This window comes from Marmota monax, unplaced genomic scaffold (assembly GCF_021218885.2).
Source record: "Marmota monax isolate L192 unplaced genomic scaffold, Marmota_monax_Labrador192_F-V1.1 WCK01_AAM20220418_F8-fsc00012, whole genome shotgun sequence".
NCBI classification, from domain to species: domain Eukaryota; kingdom Metazoa; phylum Chordata; class Mammalia; order Rodentia; family Sciuridae; genus Marmota; species Marmota monax.
In genome coordinates, this window is record NW_026695227.1 from 16,623,250 (window position 1) to 16,650,454 (window position 27,205).

Consider the following 27,205-nt stretch of genomic DNA (forward strand, 5'->3'; position numbering starts at 1 on the left):
AAAAAGTTAGAAAGTGGAAATAAAAAAATAACAAAGAGTTAACATTTTCCGGGTGTTAACCCTATAGCAGGCATTGTCTAAGTGCTTTGTTTTAACACATTTAATCCTACAATCTCCTTACGAATTAAGTATGACTATATTATCATTCCCATTTTATTTAGGAGGAAACTAAGGCATAGAGAGGTTAAATAAAGGCTCACTATGATTGTAAAAGACAGAAATAAAATAAACACTGGAAAATTGTTAAATAAAATTTACAGTGGGCATAGACTAAGGTAAAAGTGATGTCTATTAAAAGTGAATTCCATTTCTTCCATTTAAGTCATCAACTCCCAGAAAAATTTGTTTTTCACTAATTCGTTGTTATCCTAGTTCCAGATTGATTTCCTTTGAGAAATATTGAAAATTTGGTATATTTTTAAAATTTATGCTATGAAGCTATTACAATACTCAGTTATGTTCTAAAGTTTACCATCAAACAGAAAACGGGAAAAATGGAATTTCTGTTTCTCATGTTATTCTTCTAAGAATACTGGAATAATTGCATTAACTTAAAGATATCAATAAACAAATTAGGCAAATTAGTCCTTCAGTGAACACGTTAGACCCATGTCTTTATAACTACACTAAAATTCAATATAACAGGTTAAGGAAATAATTGAAATACTAGGCTATAATTTTAAACAAAAGAAAAATTTTGTTAACTGTATCTTTAATTGCTTCTGAAAGCCAGCCTTGCAACATTTTAACAATTATAATTTACCTTAAATTTTGAGGGCACTAAATCCTAAATGTAAAAGTTATTTAAACGTGTTTTTTCATCTCAAACAATGATCAACTCTATACTACGATAACCACTGCTATTCTCTACACGAGTTGACAAATTACCTTCCCAGGTTTCTTGAATTGAGAAAAGTAGACGCTCTGGGACCTGTCTCCCCTAGCATCTTGCCTTGTCCTGCCCCTTTCTCATTTTCCAAAGCTGCGTGCGAAGGCGTGGCTAAAATACCCTTCTTTCTTAAAAAGAGCACTGTGCTACCAAGAATGTAGTATTTATTTGACAGTAGGGAACCAGAAACCCTATAAAACTAGGGACACTATGAGGCTGGTTTTGAGGAAGCGGGACCCTACTTGCCTGGGGACGCAAGAAGTCACCTGGCACTGTGAGAAGCAAGGAGTCAGGGTCGGAGCTATCGAGGAAGCACCGCACCTACTTCTAACTGCAAGAAAGCTCGGAGACATAGGAACAGACAGAGCGGAGCTACTAGTCACAGCGCTGCCCAGGGTCCTGCCAGTAACGCCCCCGGGAGAGGTGGAGAGGCTCTTCGATCTGGCCTGCTCTCCAGAAAGAGATGAAGACAGGCACCTAAACTAACGCCAAGCTCTCAGTCTCCTTAACCGCATTCATGCCCAAGCGGCCCTGAAACAATCAAGGGAACACCACGCAGTGGGGTTTCAGTATTTTACCTTGTGTTACGGTCCCAGTCGACCGCCATGTTTCACAGAAGCCCGGGCCGCCGGGGCTCCCGTGTACCCGGAAATATCGCGAGAACAAAAGCGACTATCACCACTGAAAACGTCAGAAGGGAGACCATGTGGAGTTCTCGCGATAATCCCTGCGCTTACGAATTGTTTGGTGAATCAAGAGGCGTGGTCACGGTGCAAGGGGCGTGCCTAAACTGAAAGGAGACGGAGACGCGTTTTTAGGTGTAATCGCTTGACCAATCCGGAATCTCCTTCTGCCGGGAAGAAGAGGTTGCTTTCCACTACTGAACGCAACAGACCTCAGTACTGGTGAGAATTTTGGACGCAGATTACCCCTAGCAATATTAACGCGTAGGATTCCATTCTCCGCGTGGTCTGTGTCCCTGGTCTTTGCGTTCTTATCGCCTCCCCCCTCCATCAGGAACACTTGAATTTCTCAAGGCATGGCTAATGTTTTAAATTCGTTCAATGTTTTTAACGTTTTCTACAATATAAATTCTGTTAAAAAAAAAAAAAAAGCACGCCTGGCTTCTTCACGGCCTTCGCCAACATCTGTTCTTCCCTTAAATATTTGTTCAGAAAAAAAATTAATGATTCATCATTTCCTATCGCTTCATAGTACAGTAAGTAAGAAAGGGGCGGGTGGTGGGAGAAAGATTAATTAGGAACTGCTGGAGAGTAAGCATGGCCCGGGCCCCTTTTTACCCATCTTGTATCAAATGTTACAAGCAAACTTTGAAATTTTAATTTTCTGATTAATTGACCAAAAAAGGCTATCGAGAGCCGAATTGCAACTGATACACAGCACTATTTTATTTAAATGTTTTATTTGCCTTCTCATTTAATCCTAACACTCCTGTAAAATAATACTCTTATTTACTTGTTTGCTGATGATAAGGCGTTTGAGTTAAGAAGTAGCAGGCGTAGTTCACAGTCAGCTCTCTGCTTCTCTCAAAACTGTCTCATGTAGTGAATTAACTTTTACTGAACTATGAAATCTTATTACATTGAAAGTTTCCCCAAAGAAGGGCAGATGAAAATTTCTAATGAGACATTTCTATTTCAATAATTTCAAGGTAAATGGATTTAAAGTTCCCACTTCCTTCACATTTAAGAAGAAACATTTTTTAAAGGGTAAGATCATAGATTTGAAGCAAGGATTTTCTAGTTGAAATTCCAGTTCAAAAACTAACTTTAGGGCTGGGGATGTGGCTCAAGCGGTAGCGCGCTCGCCTGGCATGCGTGCGGCCAGGTTCGACCCTCAGCACCACATACAAACAAAGATGTTGAGTCCGCCGAAAACTAAAAAATAAATATTAAAAAAAAAACAAAAAAAAACTAACTTTATGTGGGGCATATTATTTCTTCTTTGTGTCTCCATTTCCTCTTCTGTAAAATGGGTTATTATGAGGATTAAATGAGTTAATATATACCTAAAATGCTTTATCTTGGCTATAAAGACGTCAGCCATAAAGGGTCCTTCCTCACCGCGCCCCACACCGCCACCTTTTGTGGTCTAAGACTGGATGGGCTCTTGCTTGGATGGATGCTGGAAGTTTTTTACTTAAATACCTCCCAATCCCTGGAGTTCAGAGTAATCAACTTTTGGGAAACAACTACCCCATGAAATTTGGGTTTCCCAGTATAGCAAAACTAATTTGACCTTTCTATTTAAAAAACAAAACAAAAAATAAAACACCCTTATCTTATCTAACAAGACTAAACTATTTTCTCTGAAAACTGAAACCCTGCTGGACTTTGTTTTGTTTTATTGGTGCTGAGGCTCAAATCAAGGATCTGTGGAAGCACATGCTCTGCCACTGAACTTCACTTGAACAGAACTCAACTTTAAAGAGAGGTTATCAGTGAAATTATATTTGGAAAAAATTTTGTTTTAAAAGACAAACATTCTAAACCAGACAAGGTGGCACATGCCTGTAATTCCAGCAGCTTAGGAGGCTGAGGCAGGAGGATCATGAGTTCAAAGCCAGCTTCAGCAAAAGTGAGACCCTGTCTCTAAATAAAATACAAAATAGGGCTGGGGATGTGGCTCAGTGGTTGACTGCCCCTGAGTTCAATCCCCGCTAGCCCCCCCCCCCCAAAAATTTTATTAAGTATTACCTGCAGAAGATAGATTTTAGACTATTCCAAAACCACGTTTTCGTGACTTTTTTTTCCCTTCTCCATAGTTTGAGTAAAAGCATTAGCAAGTAAGAAGCAAAACTAACATATGTCCACAAACACCTCAAAGTCAGTATCTCCCAAGTGGATTGTATAAATTATCCCAAATCTTGTCTTCTCCTCTGTGCCTAGAAAATATCACCATAAATCTCAAGTTCAGGTTAGAATCCCATGTCTCCTCCTTCCTCTCTATAGCTGCCAATCCCAATGGCCAGTTATTTATCCATTGAGACTCTCCTACCCTCATACTACACACCAGGGCCTCATTACCTCTTTATCCATAGGTGGTTGTCAAGTTGTATTCAAATTATGTATTTACATTTTCAAATATTGTAGTTTACATTTTGGGAATTGAAAGTCTTAAATTACTTTTTCACAGAAGAAGTTTATATGTTGTATGTCCACTGATGGATACTTTTGGTCCATGAACAGAGGCACTACCTGCCATCTAATACCTCTGTTTCAGTAATCATCCACTAATATCTGTAAATCATTTATGTACAATAGTTCAATATGGTTAATAGGTTCTGAGGGACTATAGGTCAATCAGTTGAACCTGTAGCCTTACCACTCTTCAAACAAATATTCATTGCATACCTTTTATATGACAAGAGCTATGCTAAGTACCAAGTAGGAAGTAATGACAATGTGGATACCCTTGCCCATGGAATTTTTTCTATATTGGGGTAAATAGGCATCAAATAAGTAACCCCACAAAAATATATGACTGTGGTTGGTATTATTTACCTTGACAGTTATTAATAATGTGTATTCAGTATATTTTACTATAAGTCTCCATGATTTTTCAACACAAAAATAATCAACAAATACATATTCCATACCAACAGTTCTCTATAATGAAGATAACATTCAAATGAATGTTCAAAGAACATTTGCTTTTCAAATATTCTTTCATTACTCTGTTCATTTTTATATCATATGTATTTTATTTATTTAGTATCTTCTATGATCTCTATATATTTAAATAAATTTTCACTCTTGATATTTCTTAAAACTTTTAAATACATAACTAATTTTAAGCTAAATGCAGATGGGAATCTTTAAATAAGTTCCTAAGGCATAATAAATATTTTAATGTGCTATTAAGTTCCAAAGAAGCAACACATATTTAGTTCACATGCTGTAGGCAAATTTTAATTTCAATAGCATGATACAAATGCTCAGAAATCTTTTAACACCTGTCCAAACTCAAGCACCTTTGTGATCAGCCAGGTAACATTTTTCTTCCTTTCAAATTCAAACTTCTTTCAGACATTGTACTGGCAACTAGAAATACTAACATGTTCTCCCAGACTAGCAGGCTTTATAATATTCTTTATAGCAATCACTACCTCATTTTCACCTGTTCATGCTAATATTTATAAATTAATGAAACCAAGCTAATCTTGGAAGAGACTAAGACAAGTACATTTTTATGTGTGTCTTCATATATTTGTGACTTTTATGTAAATGACAAATTGTCAAGAAAGAAATCCAAGATGCTATGAGTGAAAAATAAGAATCAGTCTGCTGCTGATAGAAAAATAGATATTTTTCTATTTTATGATATGATTAATTAACTTCAGTGTTGGACTAAAATGGCAAAACATTTACATTTTATATCTGAGAAATATTCTTATGGCAAAATTTTGTATATTGTAAAAAATACATCAAACAGCTAAATAATAGAAATAAAGGCCTTCCTAAAGTGATCAGAGTTCAGATGCTTTGATTAAAGATGATGAATAAACATTATTATTTTATAGGAACTAACTTGACAAATATTTCTTTTAACAAGTTGTTTTTCTAAGTAAAAGTCAAGTTAACAATAGGGAGGTCTCTCTCCTTTCTGGGTCTTGGAAGGAAAAAAAACCAATAATCAATAGACATTTCCCTTGTTCTATACACACTTTCTCATAAACTGGTCTTTGGAAGAGTAGACTGGGTCAGAAATTGATTTTCTTCTAATGGAGGATTGTTAGGATGCAGGAACCCTGCTAAAAATCTGACTCCTTGCTACAGACCACAGATTGGACCTTCTGGTATCACATTGTCAATCTAAATAGTGGGTGAAATTCTCCAAAGAACAATTATATTTATTTAGGAAAACAGCATTGCAAAGGTAATTCATGTGCTATAGAAAACCATGGGCATGGGAAGCTCAGACAAGAAGATATTAAAGTCAAAAGGGGAGACATTTATGTAAGCTACTTGGATACAGAGTTCACTGGCCTGGAGACATTAGCTTATTAGTGGAGGTACCCTTGCTGTGCAAATGTTCTCTCCAGAGTATCTTCTCTGAATTAGTGCAATCTTAAGGAATATTAAAGATAAGCTTTTTAACATACATCTGTGCACATTTACAAGGTGGGACATATGTAGAAATCTCTTGAATTTTCGATTCTGGGGCAATAAGTGTGATAATGTGAGGCTAAAAATCAGTACCATTTCTATATATTTTTGTATATATACATACACACACACACACACACACACACACATAGATGCATGTAGGATTGGTTTAGTTAAACTGTATGTTTTGTTTTTAAGAAGAATTGAAAAGACTGTTAAAATTTTAAAGGTTTAGCAGCAGCCATAGAGGACACTGTGGCTTCTTCCTTGCTACTTTTAATCATCCCTTGAGGAAGTCTAGCTATTTAGTCTTAAGCATGCTTGAGAAGCCCCATGGAGAAACCCATGGGGCAAAGCATCTTTTTGTTCAAATACTCCTGATGAAGAGTGTAAAGACACTCAGATTCCTGACCCAGTGCATGAGATCTATTTCCCTATGGAATTTTACACAGGTTGAGCATCCCTTGTCCAAAATGTTTGGGACCAGAAATGTTTCAAATTTCAGAGTTTTTCATATTTTGAATATTTACATATATGCAGTTGAGTATCCCTAATACAAAAGTCCAAAATGCTCCAAAATCTACAACTTTCAAAGCATCGTGTTAGCTGTATAACATGTATAGTTTTGTTTTTTTTTTTTCTTTAGGGTTCTTGAGATTCACAATGATGGCTGATACAAATGTGATTCATTGCTGGGCACTCATTGACTTCTCTGGCAACTTATGTCCTTTGGTTCTAGAAAATTTTCTTGGCTTATTTTCTTGATGATTTTCTCCTTCCTTTTCCTGTTTTCTCATTATTTCCTGTTTTCTCATTATTGAAACTCCTGTTAATAGGGCTTTTTGAACTATTAAAAAATGTTAACTAAAGGACATGAGAAAAGAACAGAGTGGAATAAAAAATATTTCATTTGCTTTTTACAATTATGATACTGTTTTTAATTAGCACTACTTCTTTTGCATTTATTTCTTAAAAGGGTGACAAAAATAAAGTTTTTAAAAAGGGATAATAATTAGGGATTTGGGAGAGACTTCTGGCTACTTATATAAATCCGTTTCTCTCAAAACACCAGTATCCTGGACTGTAAACCCAAATTAAGATCTTCGGATTCCCAGACTTGGCAGATGGGATAGCCAGAATTTTAAATAAAAATTATTGAGTACATTGAATGCTTCCATGAAAGCGATTTGACCCCCTTTCTCCCTTCCCTTCCTCTCCTCTCTTGGAATGAGTATGATAGCCTTAGCCTAGCAGCAATTTTATGAACTCATGTGCATAAGGGATAGTGGAAAAGAAAGAGGCCTCAGACCTTCATGACTCTGTAGAGCTGCTTGGTAGCCCTGTGTTTCCTGCTGCCAGACTTCATTTAGGAAGAGAATAAACTCCTGATTCCTTCAAGCTACTACATAGGTCTCTGACCAACAGCCTGACATAATTCCCAATGAAGTAAGGAAATTTGTACTATTTTCAAGCTTTCTAAGAACAGAGCCTCCTTTATTATGTGCAAGTCTTATTTTTAGTTCCACACATTTAATTTTTATTCACATATTCACATGTGTGAATGAAGCCGGCCCAATACCAGTCTCTTCATGTTTTCAGTCTCATCTCCCTAGTCCAAATCCATACTTGGCATGTGTTATCCTCTGAACACACTGTCAGCAGCATGGCATGGTGATTAAAGTCTTTATTTGGTTAAACCTGTGTGCTAATTCTGCTCTGACAGGATCTGTTTGTTATAAAACAAATGATATCTCTGAGCTTCAGTATGCACTTTGGTAAAATGAGAATGATAATACTTTTCTCATTCAGTTATGTTTAGAATTAACATATATGAAACAATGGACACAGAAAACTATTACAGAAGCCAAATGGGATCCTCACTCCTCAATTAAATCTTTTGTAGCATTTTTTTAATCTAGATTTTTTTTCATTCATTTTGTCTTTACAGTACTAGAAATAGAATCAAGGGGCATCTTATCACTGAGCTGTATCCCAGTTCTTTTTATTTTTTGAGAACGTGGTCTTACTAAGTTGCCCATCCTGGCCTTAAACTTCAGTCCTTCTGCCTCAGTCTCTTAGATGTGTGCAGCCACACATGGCTTTTTTCATTATTTTTTAACTGATACATGTGAACATAAAAGTTGTACATGTTAATGGTGTACCATATAATGTTTGCTACATCTATATGTTGCATAATGTTAAAATTGTATTTAACATGTTTACTTCCCAAACGTTATTGTGTCATTATGATAAATTCTTTCTTCTTGAACTTGAAATGTATAGTACATTACTGATATCCATAGTTATTCAAGCTGTACAAAGTACACCAGAGCTTGCTCCCCTTTCAATTGTATTTTAGTTCCCATTGAATAACTGTTCTCCATCCCCCCCTGCCCCCTCATTCTTCACTGCTTCTAGTAACCACCAATCTACTATCACCTTTTATGATATCAACCTTTTTAGATTCCATATATAAGTGAGATCACTCAGTGCTTGTCTGTGTCTTTTTTCATTTAACATGTTCTCCAGTTCTGTCTGTATGGTTGCAAATGACAGTATTTCTTTATTTTAATTTTTTTCATTTGTTCTTTTTAGTTATACATGACTGTACTGTAGAGTCAATTTTGACAAATTTCTACAAATAAGGAGTATATCTTATTCCAATTATGAACCCAATCTTGTGAATATACATTATGTGGAAATTCATTGTGGTATATTCATATATGTACATGAGGAAGTTATGTCAGATTCATTCCACTGTTTTTCCTATTTCCATGCCCTCTCCCTTCATTCCCCTTTGTCTAATCCACTGAATTTATGTTCTTCCCCTCTCCCCTTGTTATGTGTTAGCAACCACATACCAGAGAGAACATTCAATCTTTAATTTTTTGTGACTGGCTTATTTCACTTAGCATGATATTCTCCAAATGCATCCATTTACTAGCAAAAGTCATAAAGTCATTCTTCTTTTGGCTAATATTCCACTGTTTATATATGCCACATTTTCTTTATCTATTCATCTGTTAACTATTGTGAATTGAGGTGCAATAAATATTGATGTGGCTGTGTTACTGTAGTGTGCTGATATTAACTCCTTTGGATATATACTGAGAAGTGGTATAACCAGATCAAATGGTAATTGTATTCCTAGTTTTTTGAGGAATCTCCATACTGCTTTCCAGAATGGTTGCACCCATTTGCTGTTCCACCAGCAATGTATGAGTGTACCCTTTTCCCCACATCTTCATCAATACTTACTGTTTCTTGTATTCTTGATAGTTGTCATTCTGACTGGAGTGAGGTGAAATCTCAGTGTAGTTTTAATTTGTGTCTCTAAATGCTATAGATGGTGAGCACTTTTTCATGTTAACCGTTCATATTTTTTTCTTTTGAGAAGTGTCTATTTAGTTCCTTTGCCAATTTATTGATTGGGTGGGTGGGTGGATGATTGGTGTTAATCTTTTTGAGTCCAAAAATTCCTTCTATCCAAGGTTCTTGGATTGAAGAATACTCTTTTTGGGTCCTTGATTATTGGAATCTATCAAATGTGAGGGATAATGAGTCACAGATAAGGACTGTTGTGATTCCCCTATGTTTCCACCAAATAGGTTCATGCTGTATGTGGGCTGAGCCCTGCCATGTTTAATGGCATGTTTTCTGGGGCAGGGCTTAATTCACTCCAGAGGCTTCCCCCCAACAACTTGTTATGGTTACACACACCTGGAGCTGCTACCCGTGCCAACTATCCTTGTATAATGTAGATTGGTCATGTGCCTTCTTATTTCAGAGGTCCCCAGGTCTGTCCCTGGTCATGGCAAATACCAGGAAAATACACAAATACTAGGCTGAGGTAGTTCCACAAGTGCTTTGGAGAGTAGGGGAAGCAAACAGTTCACTGAATACTGCACTAGAGAACAAAGCATGGGAACATGGAAACAGAGCAATCCACCAGCTTAGTCCTAGTGTTCTCAGACCCATCCTCCTCAGTAAACCACATGCTAGACTCTTGCTCCTCACCATAGAGGGCAGTACAACCAGTCACTGATCACAGGTTATAGTGTCCTCTGCAGTCTGATCTCCTTACTGTTTAAATGGTTCAGGAGGTATGCCACTCACCCTCTTCATGACTGTCTTTTGTGCCAATCTCCCACCCTACCAGGGTGGCACGGTGTCCTTAGGATACTGAATTGTGATTGTTCTGTTTTCTGATCCAGCATAGATAAGTTCCAAACAATAAGCCCACTCTCAGGATGGCTTCTGGTTGAAGCACTTCCAGATACCTACAGCAAGTACTGCAGTAGATTTTTCTCCTGAGCTAGCCTATTATGGAGGAGTAGTTTCCAGCCTCACTTCCTGCACTGGATTTAAAGCTTCCAAGCTCTATGGGTTTCTCCTGAGGCTAGTAATGCCAGTCATTGTTTATTGCTGAGGCTGCCTACACCCTCCAGGCTTACCCTGGGCTTGGGCTTGGGGCATTGGTTCCTCTTCCCCTGGGAAGCCAGGGTTGGAGTTGCAGACTGCTTCATACTTTCCTCTGAGTTGCCGTTCTGCTTCTCCGTGCTTTTAGCTTTCCCATCACCTCTTTCTTGATTTCAGGAGCTCCTCTTTTTTCTCCTTGAAATATAGCTTGTCCTAACTTTTCACTGGAAGTATCTTGCAAAGGATACTTGTATTCTGTTATCTTATTCAGAAGTCTCCATGAATGATCTTAATGATATGCATTGGATTCTGTTGGCTGATATTTTCTGAGGATTTTTGCATCTGTTCTTCAGGATGTTATCCTCTAGTTTTTTTTTTTTTTTTTTTTTGTGTGTGTGTGTGTGTGTCCTTATCTGATTTGGGTATTAGGGTAATGCTGGTCTCATAAGATGTGTTTGAAAGAATTCCTTCCTCCCCTATTTTTTATAATACCTTAAGGAGAATTGGTATTAGATTTTTAAATGTTTGATAGAATTCATGGGAGGCTTTTTTTTTTTTTTTTTGTATTGGGCATTGAACCCAGGGGTGTTTTTACCATTAGGCTACATCCCTAATCCTTTCTTTTTATTATTATTTTTTATTTTGAGACAGGGTGTTGCTAATTTGCTAAGGCAGCTTTGTGCATTCCAAAATTGTTTGCTGACTGGCTTGGAGAAATCCTCACACCCTTAACCTCATGGAAGTCTTCTGTGTTGTCATGGTGTGAAAGAGAAAACTCACCTTCTCTTACCTGAAGCCTCGGTAAGTGCTGTACTGTCTTCTATTTTCATAAATTTGTCTTTTTTAGACATTTTATATGATTAAAAAAATCAACATGTATAGCCTTTTATGAATGGCTTCTTTCAATTGAGTAGATTTTTGAGGTTCACCCATGTTTTTAAGTATTTTTGTAACTATTCTCATTTGTTCAAAATATTTTAAGGATCCAGAGAAGGGGGAAGCTTATTTAAAAGCTTTATTCTAAGAAAATTCACAGGATACTAGCTAACATGTATTAGAAACTTAGTAGGTGTTTTCAGTGGTTTGAGCTCCTTTATCTTCATAATATCACTATGACTATTTTAAAATTATTATTACTACCTGCCCTTTATGATGAGGAAATAAAAGTGCAATTAGGCTAAACAATTTTTCCAAAGTCTTAATTAACACTCGCTAATGGTGGAACTGGGATTTGAACCCAAGAAGTCTGAATTCAGAATCAACATTCGTGATCCCTAATCATGCACCAAAGTTATATATTATATGAGATTAGCTTTAATGATTAACTTAGCTAAATGACAATATCTAGCTCCTGGAAGGTATACAAAGACTTATAAAACCCATTTCCCCTCAAGAGAATGGATGGGAGAAAGTATAACTGCCAGTGTCCACTAAGCAGTTGGTAAATAGGCTCAATGTTATAAGTGACATCAGCAAGCATGAGTTACAGTGACACTTTGGACATTCTAGGAAATGGGAAAGGCTAAAGAGTGGAAGAGTTTGATGTTCTGAATGTGTGTGGAACTTCCAGTTTCCCATATAGGAGGAGAGCACATGCTGCTATGAGAAGCTAGCATTATTAAAAAGGGTTTTAGTATTTTATTTTGTGTACTGTCTGATCTAAACAGAAATATATGTAAGTTATGGAGCAAGGTAATAAAAATCTATAAAACCACATCCAACTTAAACTAATTGTTATGGTTTGGATGTGAGGTATCCCCCCAGAATCTCATGTGTGAAACAATGCAAGAAAGTTCAGAGGAGAAATGATTGGGTTGTGAGAATCTTAACCTAATCAGTGAATTAGTCCCTGATGGGATTAACTGAATGGTAGTTAGAGGCAGGTGGGGTGTGGCTGGAGGAAGTGGTTCATTGGGGTATATATTTTGTATCTAGAGAGTGTAGTCTCTCTCTGCTTTCTAATCATGATGTGAGCTGCTTCCCTCTGTCAACACTCTTCTGCCATGGTGTTCTGCCTCACCTTGAGCCAGGGCAGCATGTGCCAGGATATTTTGGTTCTCTTAACTATGCTTTTGTCTCAGGTCTCTGGATCTTATAAGGTTTTCATTTCTTCCATTGATTCCCAATAGTTTCCCCATGATTACTCACCTCAAAATGCAGCTATATGCCTGTTGCTTTGGTTCTTGTGTGTGTGTGTGTGGAGAAGCAGGTGAGAACTGGGAGCCTCTATTCAGCCGTCTTGTTCCTTTTCTTTATTTTGCCTTTTCAAGAGTCTCTCATATTTTGAGCTCAGCAGTTGTTTATATTGTCATTATTTGATAATTTGGTTAAAATATATTTCTTTAAATACCTGCGGGAAATAGAAAAATGAAAGTGGTACTGCCAATAAAGCTGAAACAGACATCAGGGTATGTGTTAAAAGCTGTTTATCATCAGTAAGAATTATATACTTATTAGCCTTCAGATGTTGAATATATGTTAAATTGACAAAAGAACATTAAATGTTGAAACTATCATTAAGCAAGGGCTTGCTGCCTGGTATACATAGAAACCACTACTGTGATCCCAGGCTTTTGCAAAAAGAAAAGGCTTTATTGCATCTTCAACCAGCAAGAAGGCCAAAAGTTTAAAAGGAGCTTAAATTTGCCTCCCTGATCAATTTGTAGCAGGGGAATTTATAGGAAGAGAGATGGGAGAAATTGCTTGTTAGATGGATGGCATGTTTCTTTGCAGTGGGTGGGGGTGTGTGTTTTACATATAGGATTTTGAGCTTTTGTTGTTATTGATCAGATGAGCTGGCTTTTTCTGCTCGTTTCCACTATGAAAAGCTGGTTCCAAACACTAGGAATAATTAGTGGGATGTATGGAGGCTTTCCTGAAAAACAAATTGAGAATTTTGTTAATTACTTTATGCTCAGACATGAACATGTCTCAACCAGTTTCAGTACCCCTTTGTGTTTCTTCATTCTTTAATCTTGAGAGGCTGGGGTAACCTCTATTGTGGCTATATCCTTGCTGAACCAGGGTATAGTTAGGCCTAAGTTTTGGCTGGAGGAATGTGTCTCTCAGGTAGGATAAGAATCACTAGTGGAAGGCCACTATTTTGTGACCAATCAAAAACAGAATAAGTGTTACCTTAAACTGAAGGACAGAACATAAAAAGGAACCTAGTCTAGCAGAAAATCAAATGAAGGTATCTGAAAAATGGTTAGGGAGGCCAACTCAAAGGGTTAGGGTATCTTTCATGACTTTGCCAGCTTTAAAATTTTAGATACTTTTAATTCTATCTATTGAGATGTGTTACTATATATGCAACAGCTATATTTATAGATTCACCCTTGTGAGGACAGTAGGAAGTCAAGAACCATTCTCTTAATCAAAGATACATGGGCCAGAGATTCCATTGTGGTCTTTAATAGGCTCTTTTTATTCTGGGGATCATTTCACCAACCACATACTACAACCAGTTTTGCCATGTGTTGGACTCTATAGTCAGTGTGACTTTTGTTTCAAAAAACTATTATCGTTTTTCTTTTTCTCAGTCTCACATGAGTCCACGAGTTAACTCTTAAATGTTTATTATTTAATTAGAACTGGCTGAAATAACCTTCTAATAAGCCACCTGGAATAACCAACAGATTTAAAATAGGTAGAGAAAAGAAACTGGACAGAAAACTAAAAGCCCTTGCATATTCATCTATAACTACAGTTTTAAGAATTATCTTAAAAGTGTTTATAAGAAAAAATTTAATTAAGTATGTCAATCAAATAAAACATCAAAGTAGATATATATATATAACCATAAGCAAATTTAGCAAGAAAAGGCCATAAGTTATTACCATGAGATTAATTAGTTAAAAATGCAGGAGAAACTCTATTAAAAAGAGGGAAGCAGCAGTGGGAACTCCCACCAAAACTATTCCTAGGAATGCTGAATCAGTTTACCTTAATGGGTTTGAATTAAATTCTGCCCAATGCTATCTCAAGGATCAATTTTGCAAGGTATCTGGAGCAAGTCAGTGGTGAGGAAATGTTGGGGGTCAGTAATGTGCTGGGTATGGGAATTCCCTCACAGAGAGTCACTTATAGGCCAGATGTTCCCCTTTATGTGTCTCAGAAAGCCCCCAAACACCAAGGGGTGCAGGGTAGCTCGAAGTATGGCTTGCTATGTGTACCTCCCGGATGAGCTGTTAGGGTTCATTCCAGTCTAGGAGAGGAGTATATTCTTCCAAGGGGGCTCCCTGTAAGACCATTACATGGCATAGCTAAGTTCCCCTGACACCTTCATCAAGATTTTAGATACCTAAAGCACAGACTAATAAACTAATAAACAAAAGAACACATAAAACACATTAAACCAGAGTATATTTCCAAACCAGACCAAATCAGGTGAACAACGACATCCCACAAGTGAAACCTTATTATTCTTCTTTAGGCCTGGATTCCATAGACTAGAATAAACCAGGACTTCCAAAGGGATTATTTTACTCCCAAAAGTCAAAACCAGAAGAACAATTTATGCCTCTAAACCAGAGAGAAAATTAATTCATGGCCCAGTTGCCCTTAATAGGTTTACTCACCAGGACACATCTTATTCTGGGAGTAGTTTGTTTTTGCTATTTAAAATGAAGTTAGCACCAAGAGCTGGTAGTGTTCACAGTGCAGGAGCAGGTTCAGGTGGCCGGGCCTTTCAGATGATCATCAGTCCTGGTGGCCACTGAAGGTCAAAACACAGAACTCTACCCCAGTGAGGAACCACATTGCCTAGGGCAGGTAGGTGAAGGTCTCAGATTCACATTTGAGTTGCCATAAATTGTTACTGAGCCAGGATCACTGCCTTGACACTCTTAGATGCCCATACCAAGGCACTGGGTTTTTACAAGAAAAGAGCTTTACTGTGTGGTCAGCTGGCAAGGAGGCCATGAGCTAAAATGTGCCTTCCTGATCAGTTGGTGGTGGGGGAGTTCACAGGACAGAAGATGGGAAAAGTTGCTCGTTGGGTGACATACCTCTTTATGAGTTGCATGTTTCTCTTCTGCATGGAGAATATGAGCTATGATGGCATTGACCAGATGAGCTGGCTTTTTCTGCTCATATTTGTTCTTAAAAAGCCCATCCTATCCCGTGAGAATCAGTGGAAAATCTGGAAACTTTTCCTGAAAGAATTTTGTTATTTAAGGAATTGATATCTTTAAATTGATTGTACTTAGCCCATTTCAGAACTACATCACTGACAATTATAACTAAAAGATAAAGTAGAGGACTAGGAGAAATTAAGTCAGGCAATTTATGACATAAGAATAAACAAAAAAATTCCAGTAACCCTAATGACAGGATATTCAGAGTATATGAAATCGTTGATAGGGAAAGAGCTCACTGCAGATTTCTTTAACATAAGAAATGGTGTAGAAAACACAAAAACCAAATCAACTGATATTTGAATTTTAAAGCTCAGCCCAGATATTACTTCTGCAAAACTTTCACCCATCCCTGCAGCAAGTGATGGTTGTTTCTAGGCTGCCAGCTCTCATAGCATGTTGAATGGTAATTATTCTTATTTATTGTTCTTCTGGAGTGGAATTAGATTCTAAAGATGAGAGAAACTTCCTCTATCTAAGTGCCTCTATCTATTCACAGTACATGCTCAAGAAGGCTTTTGAAAATAAACACGATTGAAAATTATTTCTTTAAATTTGGCTACATGATTCTTAGATCATTTTGCACAATATATTGCTGTCTAATACATATATTGAACCAACATATTTTCCACATTGAAATGTAAGATGGAGAGTGATTCTTGAAAAGAAAGTCAAAGAAAGAAATAAAGCATTATGTCCTTTCTTGGTTAAAATGGCTTTCAGCTAGAAGAAGTTTAAGTTAAACACCTCTAAAGTAGTAGGCCCTATTTAATAAAGGCTCTAATTTTAGAATGCTTCCACTGCATTCTAAAATCACAGCCAAACTAAAGCCAAAAACAGAGAACCAAATAACTCTCTAAAACTTTTAGGGAAATTCAGCAGCTTCTCTTGTCCTACAGGAGGTCACAGTAGATTGTGCTAGTGCCAAAATTAACTGCCAGAAGATCATACAACAGGGGCGGATACTATAGACAGACAGGTCTGACACTTTAACACAACCCAACTTTAATCCCCTTTAATGTCATCTGATCAAAAGATGAGGATGGATAAGAGACAAAGTAAAAATAGCACAAACCATATTAATGTGAGAATTAGATAATCCTTTTTGCAAATCTCATCTTTCATTTTCCTCAGAGTCTATATCAAAAAGTATTACCTAGATCAATGAAGGCAGAACTGTTAGCCTAATATTCATGTCAGAGATTTTTTAGTAAATACCAAGACACTGAAAACATTTCCTCTTTGTAGCACTTGCAAAAGAGAGGCAATATTGAAGAAAAAAGGTAGAGTTCAGAGAAAGAGGGATCAGAGAGGAGAGTGAGGTTGAAAGTATAAGGGACTGAGACAGTTGGAGAAAGGGAAGAGAAGGAGGTTGGTTCAAAGAGGAAGGATTGAGAGGTTAAGAGGGAGAAAAGAAGGGGGTTGGGGCAGAAAAGAGGACAAAGGGGTTAAAGGAAAATAGGAGAGAGAGGCTGAGAAAGTTTGAGAAAAGAAAGAAGTTTTATTTTCTAATACAATTACAGAAATATCTTGTGCTCATACTTGCTTTCCAGTTTTCAAATGAAGAGTCATTAGACAAATATCAACTAATTTCACTGAAGCCTCAGTTACTTTCAGATTTGATTAAGGAAAGACACATTTTAAGAACTTAATATTTTTTCAGAGAACTAAGGGTGCCTGACTTAAGTATATGAGCTTTTTTATTTTATTAATTTTGGAGGAAAATTTTGTATAAAGAGCACATACTAAACTGAACATTTTGATGTTACAATCAATTGTTATTAGACTCATATAAAATGGATTTTTTTAATCGACAGAAATTTCAGTATCATTTAAATCAAACTTTTATAGTAAAATTGTGAGTTAAATAAGGAATCCCTGATTTTTTAAATTATTTGTGTATATAGTTGGCCTTCCATATCATGGATTCTAGACTCATGGATTCTAGACTCATGGATTCAACATCTGCAGATGGAAAATATTCAGGAAAAAAGTGCATCTTTACTCAACATGAACAGTCTTTGTCATTATTCCCTAGCATATAACAAATATTTCTATAACATGTTGTATTAAGTGTAAATAATCTAGATGTGTTTGAAAGCACAGTGGAGAATATGCATAGGTGATACACAGATGCCACACCATTTTGTATAAGGGACATTTGCATCTACAGATTTTGGTTGTGGGAGAGGGGGTTCCTGGAACCAGTCCCCCATGTATACTGAGGGATGACTTATATATATATATATAAATATATATATTAATATATATATATATATATATATATATAATTTTTTTGCCTACTTCCTCATGAGTAGCTGTCTCATACCTATTTGCTTACTGAACATATGGTTTTCGAATACTGTAATCTTGGAAACCAAATGATAAATTTTGGTCAAAATGTATTAAATAAGAAAAGAGTTGCCTCAGACTCTTACTCTGAACATTTCTACAATGTACATTGGCATCTAGTCTTTTGGTTTTGGCTTATGGGCCTTTCTTAATTCCTTTCTCACTGATTTTTGGCTATAGTTTGGAGAGATGAGGATGTTGGCAAACTAAGTTTAAGATGGGTTAAATAACTTATAAGCATTAAAATATTGTAAAATTTTATCAAAAAACTCAAAATCAAGTGATTTACTTTATAATTTTTTAATGTACACTGCCCAATGAAATTGTGAAACTGATAGGGATCTTTTCTGTCTAACTGCTGAGGGCCTATTCCCTGTAAATTAAGAATTTTATGTATTGAATAATCTGCCTTTTTTATCTTCCAGTGTTTGCCAAAGAAGAAAAATGAATGTGATGACTTACATGTGGTATGCAAGATATAAATTGAATGACCGTTCAGATTGTGAGTTCCCAGGAGGTATGAACAATATTTAACTTTCTGTAAGAGAATTTAATATTTTTAAACATATACATACACTGAATACAGCCTCCTTAATGATAAAGGTTGGTTTTTTTCACTGTCAATGACAAGAGACTTTCTTTATGGTATACTGTTATACATTTCCTGTTTCTAAACACAGGGCATTGTACTGCTCTTTCAGTGATGACACTTCTCCAGTGTCAGATGTAATCCAGTCCCCGTAGGCAGAAATGCTCATGAAAATTGACTGCAGTGGGGTGGCAGTTATTGCTGCTCCAGCTCAGGATGCTCATGAACTTGGTGTGCCCATCCTGCGAGTACTACAGCGATCCTCTAGAATTTCCCTGCAACCAGCAGAGAAGCCTCTCAGCTGTCTGATTCATGGCAGACACTAACCCTAACTATGTAGAGTGACCAAACTATACACACATCAACTATCTATGTCTCGGATTTATGTTTTTTGTGTACAACAGAACAGATGCCACACCATTTTATATAAGGGATATTTGCATCTGCAGATTTTGGTAGTGGGAGAGGGGGTTCCTGGAACCAGTCTCCCATATATACTGAGGGATGACTCTCAGGTAGTTCACTAATGTTATGGATTGTTGAATTGGATTAAAATCCAATACTTTCAAGGAGAGGCTGAAAGATACATTTAGTACAGCTTCATTTAATAATGACAGGAGACTGCTATGCAGAAAATTTCAAGCATCTACTAAAAATAAATAGTACCTAATTCAACTATGAACTTTAGTCATTAAAAATCATTTCGGGCCAAAAACAGTGATTATCAATAATTTCACATAGTTAAAATCATTCTTTTCTTGTTTCATTTAAAAACTACCATGCATTTATACCTCATTATGTTCAGCAAACACCCATTCATGAGATACGCTGAGAAGAAAACTCCTGGATTCATCATTGCAGTCCTTGAACTGCGATGCATAAGGATGATTCTGCAGCTTCTCCACATATATTGATGTTTTTAAAATATAGTCCCTGGTAGTTTTGACAAAATGTACTGTCAGCAATACCTTAGCTTGTGTACAATTTTAGACAATTCATCTTCCAGTAGAAAGAGAGTAAAAGACATGATCTAGGCAAATGCTTTATTAATACAAATCAATTGTACATATTGATGTGATTCAGTGTGTTATTTGCATACAGTGTGTATTGATCACATCCAAGTCCCACTCCTCCACATCTTTCCCAGACTCCAGTAATCACTATTCTACTTTGAGGTTAACTTTTTCTTTGGTTTCCATACATGAGAGAACATGAGATACTTGTCTTCCTGTGTCAGGTTTATTTCACCCAATGTCCTCTTATTTTCATCTGTTTTGTTCCAAGTAGCAGAATATTCTTTTATTCTTTTTTCACCAGATAATAACTGCATTGTGTATTTACAGCACATTTCTTTCTCCATTCTCCTGTTGATGAGCAACTAGGGTGATTCATTGTCTTAGCTTTTGTGAATAGTGCTGCAGTGAACATGGGTATACAGCCATGTGTGTTTTGTTTTATGGTGACTGCATTTCCTTTAGCTATATACTCAGAGGTGGGATAGCTGGATTTTTGTTTAAAGAAATTCCATACCATTTTTCATATTGGATTTTCTAACTTACATTCCCATCAACCATGTATAAGAGTTCTTTTTTCTCTACATTTGTTATTTTCAGTTTTTGTAATAATTATTCTAACCAGGTTGAAATGGTATCTTATTGTAGTTTTGACTTGTGTTTCCCTGACAGTTAATGATGCTGAGCATCTTCTCATAAATTTGTTGGCTATTTGTATTTCTTCTTTTGAGAAGTGACTAACTTAGATCATTTGCCCATATTTTAATTAAATCACTTGGTTTTTTAGGTAAATTTTAAAAATTTAATTCTAGATATGAACCCTCTGTTAGATGAACAGCAGCTGGCAGGTAGGTATTTTTTGTTAATTGTTCCTTTTGCAGTACAGCAGCTTTTTTGATCCCACTTGTCAACTTTTGATTTTGTTTCCTGTGCTTTCGAGCTACTATACAGAAAACCATTGCCTGTACCAGTATCTTGAAGTGCTTCCTCTATAATTTCCTCTAGTAGTTTCATAGTTTCAGGTGTTACATTAAGGTCTTTGTCCATTGTAAGTTGATTTTTGTACAGGATGAGAGATAAGGGTTAAGTTTCAATCTTATACTTGCAGATATCTGTGTTTCCTAACACCCTTTGTTAAAGACGTTTTTTCTTGAATGTATATTTTTGGCATTCTTTGTTGAGAATCAGTTGGCTATAGACACTTGGATTTGTTCTTGGGTTGGCTCTCTATACTGCTTTTATGCCCATATAATTGCTGTTTTGGTGATGGCTCTGTAGTATGTCTTGAATGAGCCATTTTGATGCCTCCAGTATGTGTTTTCCTGGGAGAGTTGGTGGCAGGAATCACAGCACCCGCTCTCTGACAAACCAAATCCTGGCAGCACTGCTTGATCAGGTAATATGCAGAGTCTCCTGTGGTGGGAACTGTGTAGGCGTGGTGACAGCAGGAATAGCGGTGTTCCTTTGCTGCTTTTCTGGGTGTGCCTGCCCAGGAACAGGATTTCATCCTCCAAGTCTTGGCATGCCTGGGGACAGCACAAAAGCCAGGACTTTTCTCCCCAGATCTTTCATCTGTAGTACCCAGTAGAGAACAAGCAGTAATAGGTCATGGCTGGAGCCAGACAAAATTCCTGTAGGCCTCCACTGGCTCTGTAGACACCGGGTCAGGGTAACTGACTGTCAGGGTAACTGACAGTCAGGGGTTTTCTTCCCCCAGCTCCTTCAAGTGAAGTGATTAAGGAATCATTGAGAAGGGAAGGGAGCTAGTGCTGGGCAAAAGTTCTCTGTAAACCCTCTCAGCCCATGTGTTCTAGGGACAGGATGACAGCCAGAGAACCTGGTGGCTCAAGTCTCCCTAGTGGCCTGCAACAAGCCCCTATGGGTGGAGCAATAGTAGAAACCCCTGGGGTTCTTTCCCTACCCGGTTAGTATGCAGGGCTGGGTGATGGGAACCTCCTGGATGACTGCCTTAAGTCCTAGCACTGGTGTGAATCCACATGCAACTCTCAGAGGGTGGTGCCCTCTGTGTCATAACAGCCATTGTCTAAAGTTCAGGGCAGTCAGCAGATTTGAGTCACTCAACTGGGCCAGGTTTGGTTTGCTGAGCCACTTCAATGAAATGTTCTGGGGAATATTCACAGAGATGGGAATATGCAGGGGTTTCTGACCCATAAAGTAATTCAAATTCAGACAGTAGGTCCTTTCTTAAGATTACTTCTAGCTATAGCACCCTGGAGATTCACTAGGAGATAATGTGAAGTCATTTCCAAAGCAAGGTTACTGTGCAGATTTCAGATTAGTTATCTCATTAGGCTGCAAGTCTGTGAAGGTCTTGAAACACTCCAAGAGCTAGGATTGCCAGCATTGGTGCTAATAGCATTTGCTGGGATTTGCTTTCACCCTTACCCTGCAGAGGGGAGACCTTCCTTCTTCTAGCAAAGAAATTGGGCCAGCAGATATCAGGATATTTTGTTTCTTTTACCATGTTATTATCTCAGGATTCTGAATCTTAGGAGGATCCATTTTTCTGTTAATTTCTAGTGTTTTCCCACAATCACCTACTTCAAAACGCAGCTGTATATCTGTTGCTCTGGTGATTCTTTGTGGAAGATCAGGTGATTGCCAGGCACCTCTATTCAGCCATTTTATATACCAGTTTACAAAAATGCTATTAAAGAATAAATTAAAAAAAAAATGCCCTGTTGAAGAGATAAATCCCACCCATCCATCTCTGAGCAGTTCTCTGATATTAGGCTATTTGTAAAGAACTAATTTTATTCCACTTTGGCTTATACCACAAAAACCAAAAAATATTTTATGTGGGTTATTTCTTATCTTTACAACAGTCCTAAAATAGAAAAATAACACTATTTTATAGAAGGAAAAGACCAAGTTTATACCCAAATCAGATACAAACAAATGAAACAACCAGTACATTTTATTTTTAAATTTTAAGTCCTGCTGTATGCAGTGGCACATGTGTGTAACCCCAGCAATTTGAAAAGTTGAGGCAGGAGGAATGCCAGATGGAGGCCAGCCTCAGCAGTCTAGAAAAGGCCTATGTAACTTTTGTGAGACTCTATCTTAAAATTAAAAATATAAAGAGCAGACATTATAGCTCAGTGGTAAAGTGCCCCTGGGTTAAATCCCCAGTTTTTTATATATATATATATATATATATATATATATATATATATATATATATATATGATTGCTGGACTATGAGGCATGATTTAATTGAATAATATTGCTAAATTGCCTCATTTTTGGAAAAAAAGGTTGCAACAACTTGCATTGTACCCTACTGTGCTTGATTTAGAAATATGTCAAGAATATTAAAAATATTCATGCCTTAAATCCAGTGATTCTACTCCTGGGAAATTTATCTGAAGGCAATCCAAAATCTGGAAATATTTATATATAAGGGTAGTGAATCCAACACTAAGTTTAGAAAAGGAAACGGTATTTTTATGAGAATTATGGAAAGTCTACCATATGGTCATTAAAATTATATATTAGGAGTATGGCTCAGTGGCAGAACACTTGCGTGAGGCTCTGGTTTGATTCCCAGTACTATCAGAAAAATAAATAGTATTTTAAAGCAGCCTTTAATAATATAAAGCAATGCAAATAATCCAGAGTAGGAAAATATACAATATTATTGCAAAAATTTCAATACAAATATACAGAATAGTATAGAAAATACATGAAGATAATCTACTCAAATGTTCATATGAAACATGGCTAGATCGTAGGTACAGGCATGGAAATTATAGATCTGTAATGGGAAATTGTCTATAATGGGAAGAAGGATATTTTTCACTCTTAACTTTGAAATGTATGGGTACAGATATAAAGATACTGAATATTCGTAGGGAAAAGGGAATAGAAAGTTTGTGGTGTTCTTGACATTAAGTGGTAGTAAGCAAGGTCCTTGGAGAATAGGAAAAAAGGGATTAAGATGGAGGCTAAGGCAGACAGGCTAGAGAAAAAGAGTCATTTATAATTTACAGATTTTAGAAGAAATAATAATGCAGGCACACAAGGATTGTTGCATGCTTGTGTAAGTCAGCTGTTTGTCACTGACCAAAATACCTGAGAACAACAACTTAGAGAACAAAAGTTTAATTTTGACTCACAGTTTCAGAGGTCTCTATCCGAAGTCAGCTGATTCCATTGCTCTGTGCCTGAGGTGAGGCAGAACATCATGGCAGAAGGATGTGGAAGAAGAAAGCTGCTCAGCTCATGGCAGCTGTGAAACAAGATGACCAGGTAAATGATAAACCCTTCAAGAGCATGTCCTCAGTGACCAACTTTCTCCAACTAGGTCCCACCTCCCAGTAGTCATTTCAGCTATGAGGTCAAAGCCTTAATCATTACCTAAAAGTCCCACTTCTGAACCTTGCCACTTTGGGAATCTTGATTTCAACAAATGAGCTTTTGTGGAGACATTCTAGATACAAATCATGAAATTTTAAGGACACTAAACTTCATCATTGTTATTTCTCAAGAGCCACTGGATCTCAACTGTGTTTGCATGTTTTAATTTCCAGGAGTTTATAAAATGCCAATGTCAGGTTCAGGAAGGACTGCAATAGCCAGCATGTTGGCATATTCCTGTAATCCCAGGGACACAGGAGGCTGAGGCTGGAGAATTGCAAGTTTGAGGCCAACCTCAGCGAGACCCTGTTTTGCTATAAAAAATAAAAAAGACTTGGGGATATAGCTTAGTGGTAAAGTGCCCCTGGGGTTCAGTCCCTACTCCAAAAGAAAAGGGAAAGGGAGGGAGGGAAATAAGATACAAGGTCAATACAGAAGCCAATTACATTTCACATAGAATGCAAAATTAGAAATGCAATACTGAAATATACATACACATAGGACTTCTATACTAGGAATTGCATATAGAATGAAACAAAATAAAAAATCTAAGGGGAAAATCATAATATTCATGGATTGGAAGACTCATCATAAAGACATAAACTTTTCCTAAATGTAGCTACAGGTTTAATACAGTTCCTGTGAAAATCACAACAAGCTTTGCGTAGATATAAACAAGCATATTTTAAAATTCATAAGAAAAGGCACAAACCTAAGGATAGCTAAAACAGTCTTCACAAAAAATAAGTTGGGAGGAATCACTTCTTGATACAAAAACTACTACATAGCTGCAGTAATTAAGACAGTGTGCTATTGATCAAAAGAACAGAGATCCAGGAATAGACTCCACTGACTTATGGCAGAGGCATAAAAGCAATTTGATGGAGAAAAGACAGCTTTTCAGCATGCGGTACTGGAGCATTTGGATAGCCTAATGCCAGTGGGGGAAAAATCATGTTTCAACCTAAAACTATAAACTTTCAGAAAAATCAAAGGAAAACAATCTTCAGGACTATGTTAGTCACCTTTTGGTCACTGTGATAAATACATGAGATAAAAAGCTTATATGGTGGAAAAGTTTATTGTGCCTCCCGGTTTCAGAAATTTCAGTTCATGGTTGCTTGTCTATGTTCCTTTGGGTCTGTGGTTACTCAGTGTATCATGACAGTGAGGGCATGGAGCAGAGGAAGACTCTTCACCTCATGGTGGCCAGGAAGCAAAAGAAAAGGTTCTGGGGTCTCAATATCCCCTTTAAAGGCATACCCCAATGACCTAACTTCCTTCCACTGGGTTCTACCTCCTAAAAGTTACACTGCCTCTCAGCAGTGACACAGAATGATGACCAAGTCTTTAGCATATGGGCCTTTGAGGGACATTTAAGATCAAGACCATAACATAACAAGGATCTGAAGTACAAAGAATTCTCAGACTTGACACCAAAACATTTCCATAAGAGGAAAAGGGAGAAACTGGACTTCATCAAAATTAAAATTTTTGTCTGGGAAAGATTCCATTAAGAGGATAAAAAAGACAAGATTTAGACTAGGAAAAAAATTTTGCAGTCCATACATTTGACAAAGACTAGTATCTAAAATATCTCAAACCACTTTTTCTTCCATTAGGTGCAAGGTCTCTGGTTTAATTCCTAGGTCCTTGATCCACTTTGAGTTGAGTTTTGTGCATGGTGAGAGATACAGGTTTAATTACATTTTGTCACAAGTGAATTTCCAGTTTTACCAGCACCATTTGTTGAACAGACTGTCTTCTCCCATGTACGTTTTTGGCACCTTTGTCTAATATAAGATAACTGTAGTTGTGTGGGTTAGACTCTGTGTCCTCTATTCTGTACCATTGGTCTACCAGTCTATTTTGGTGCCAATACCATGCTGTTTTTATTACTATTGCTCTACAGTATAAAGTCTGGTATAGTAATGCCACCAGCTTCACTCTTCTTGCTAAGGAAACTATAATAAGTAAACAATTCCATTAGAAAAGAGATTAAGACATGAAGAGTCATTTCAGAAGAGGTTCTAAAAGTGGCAAATAAGCATGTGAAAAAATTCAATATCAGCAGCCAACAGGGAAATACAGTATCACTATATATTTTTTTAGGATGGCTGAAATAAAAAAAAAATAGTGATAGTAGCAAATACTAATGTGCATGCAGAAAAACTGAATCATTCATTCATTGCTGGTGAGAATGTAAAATAGTACAAGTCTGGGAAAACACTCTGACAGTTGTTTTTATAAAACTAAATATGAAACCACCATATAACATAGCAATTGTACTTTTGGGAATTTATTACCCAGAAAGGTAAATTCACATTTACCCAGAAACTTATACATAAATGTACACAGAAGGTTTATTTATAATGGACAAAAGGTTGTCCATTCTTTAATACTTGAATGATTATTCAATGGATATTCTTTAACAGTTGAATAGTTAAACTGTGGTATCTCCAGGAAATTATGCCAAGTGGAAAAAGTCAATCCCAAAAGGTTGTATACTATATGATACCATTTACATAACACTTGCAATGACCAGACATAGGAATAGAGAAGAAACTAGTGATTGCCAGAGGTCTTGGAGGGAGGGTGGGGTAAGGAGGTGCTGGGGAAGTGGGTACAGGCAACACTAGGGATGCTTGTGATAATATAAGCATTCTGTGTCCTCATTGCATCAATGTCAATAGCCTTCAAGATGTTATCAATGGGGGAAAGTGGGCAAGGGTACATTGGGTGTTTCTTAGTATTTCTTAAACCATGTTTGAATTTATAATTAACATAAAAGTTTAAAATACATGAATAAGTTAAGAAGTGGGGAAATGTTAATGCCAGATTTCCAGTCCTGAGATTCATATTTAATTGGTCCAAAATGCAGGGTGTGTGTGTGTGTGTGTGTGTGTGTGTGAGAGAGAGAGAGAGAGAGAGAGAGAGAGAGATATTAAGCAATTTGGGATTATAATATGTAGCCATGAGTAAGCATTTTTCTTGATGCTCTCACTCATTTGATTAAAAAGCACAGAAAGAAAATGATGGGCTAAACCATGACTGGGGTTAATAGGATGAAAGTATTAAGACACAAATAAAGAGGCAAAGCTATTGGCAGAAGGCAGCAGAAGCCTGTTCCAGAGCCTTGTGATTCAGTGGAAAAGTATGACTAGGAGAGTGGGGAGGCTTTGTTACATTTCCCCAAATACACTTTCTCACTAAAGGCTCCCCTGTGCTAAGTATATAAACAAGGTACTATTATTCCCTTTCTACAAATGATAGAGCTGTGGCAGAGAGAAGTTAAA

The 27,205-nt window shown here is 36.9% G+C and overlaps 2 protein-coding genes and 1 long non-coding RNA gene across 8 annotated transcripts in view; 1 reads left to right on the plus strand and 2 right to left on the minus strand.

The window, feature by feature from the left end:
• The window catches only part of Ergic2 (ERGIC and golgi 2), a 49,429-nt gene extending 36,704 nt beyond the window's left edge, over positions 1–12,725 (minus strand). For 2 of the 4 annotated variants that reach the window (XM_046435427.2, XM_046435424.2), the window contains exon 1: positions 1,468–1,611. The gene's annotated coding sequence lies outside the window, so the exon portion shown is untranslated. Of the gene's footprint in view, positions 1–1,467; positions 1,612–12,585 lie in introns of those variants that run through there. The other 2 variants (XM_046435426.2, XM_046435425.2) reach the window with 2 other exon arrangements.
• The window catches only part of LOC124086929 (uncharacterized), a 63,330-nt gene continuing 37,203 nt past the window's right edge, over positions 1,079–27,205 (plus strand). Inside the window, exons 1-4 of one of the 3 annotated variants that reach the window (XR_006849972.2) lie at positions 1,079–1,794; positions 11,089–11,238; positions 18,353–18,444; positions 23,671–23,801. This is a non-coding gene — a long non-coding RNA (uncharacterized LOC124086929). The remainder of the gene's footprint in view (positions 1,795–11,088; positions 11,239–18,352; positions 18,445–23,670; positions 23,802–27,205) is intronic. The other 2 variants (XR_009225995.1, XR_009225994.1) reach the window with 2 other exon arrangements.
• The window catches only part of Ovch1 (ovochymase 1), a 95,642-nt gene continuing 81,285 nt past the window's right edge, over positions 12,849–27,205 (minus strand). Inside the window, exons 21-24 of the mRNA XM_058576363.1 lie at positions 23,669–23,781; positions 15,447–15,593; positions 15,018–15,154; positions 12,849–13,312 (exon numbers count right to left, since the gene is read on the minus strand). The gene's annotated coding sequence lies outside the window, so the exon portion shown is untranslated. The remainder of the gene's footprint in view (positions 13,313–15,017; positions 15,155–15,446; positions 15,594–23,668; positions 23,782–27,205) is intronic.